Raw genomic sequence first — 1,016 nt, forward strand, 5'->3', positions numbered from 1 at the left:
ACTGCAGGGGGGAGGAGGTCTGGGCTGGGGTCCTGGCTGCGGCTTCTCTGGGAAGCCCTGGGGTGTGTCGTGTGTCTGCAGAGGCACCTGGAGGGGCGGGCACCGGGGGGTCTTGTCTCCTGTCCCCCTGAGGACTTGGAGCCGCTCCGACTCTCACTCTCTTCTCTTCTGAAGAGTCAGGTGCAGAAGGCAGTGCGGCCCCAGAGCCCGACCCTGCCCCATCGGGGGCGTCGGCAGCTCTGGAGGCAGGGGTAGCCTCTGGAGTGCCTCCCGCAGGGGCCCAGGGACCTGCAGGGGACCCGGCACCTGTGCAGGGACAGCAGGGTCCTGCTCCTTTTCCCATGGCTGCTCTTGCCTCTGCTGCTTCCGCTGTTCCTGCTTCCGCTCCTCCTCCCCCTCCCCCTGCCCCTCCTCCCCCTCCCCCTGCCCCTGTCACCCCCCCTCCTGCCCCTGTAAGAGTGCCAGGAAATAATGCAGAGCCTGAAGACTGAGAGGGAAGTTTCCCCTGTATCTCAGCGCTGCCCCACCCCCACCCCGCTCCCCACCGGAGTGTCCCTTCCTGCTCTCCCTCCTCTGCTCTCTCCTCTACTGTTTAGTTGTTACTTTATTTTTTAATAGTTTGTTTAGATGTTGTTTTAATTTTAAATAAACATTTTTATTTGCTTTACATTGTACGATTCCTGAGCACTGACTGCACCCACAAGGCGGTGTGACCACGCCCCAGGACCCTGGTGCAGAATATCTCCGTCCCCACGGGACACAGTGTACCCGAAGCCCTCACTCCCAGTTCGTCCCCCTGCCAGGCCCTGGGAACCCTGAATCTGCCTTCTCTCTGTCCCGTCACTGACTCTGGATGTTTCCTAAACGTGGATTCTCACCAGAGAGATCGCTGTGTCTACACCGACTTTTCAGATGGGACAGATTCATTTTTATACTTTGTGTTTATTGGAAATAGAATGTCATTTGAAGGTGAAATGAGCAATGGATTAAAGATCGATGTGAAAAAAGAGGGTCCT

The 1,016-nt window shown here is 57.3% G+C and overlaps 1 protein-coding gene across 1 annotated transcript in view; it reads right to left on the reverse strand.

The window, feature by feature from the left end:
* Positions 1-1,016, reverse strand: part of LOC115276894 (epididymal-specific lipocalin-10-like) — a 9,390-nt gene that overhangs the window by 6,202 nt on the left and 2,172 nt on the right. The window lies entirely within an intron of this gene.

The sequence above is a fragment of the Suricata suricatta genome, chromosome 13, assembly GCF_006229205.1.
Source record: "Suricata suricatta isolate VVHF042 chromosome 13, meerkat_22Aug2017_6uvM2_HiC, whole genome shotgun sequence".
NCBI classification, from domain to species: domain Eukaryota; kingdom Metazoa; phylum Chordata; class Mammalia; order Carnivora; family Herpestidae; genus Suricata; species Suricata suricatta.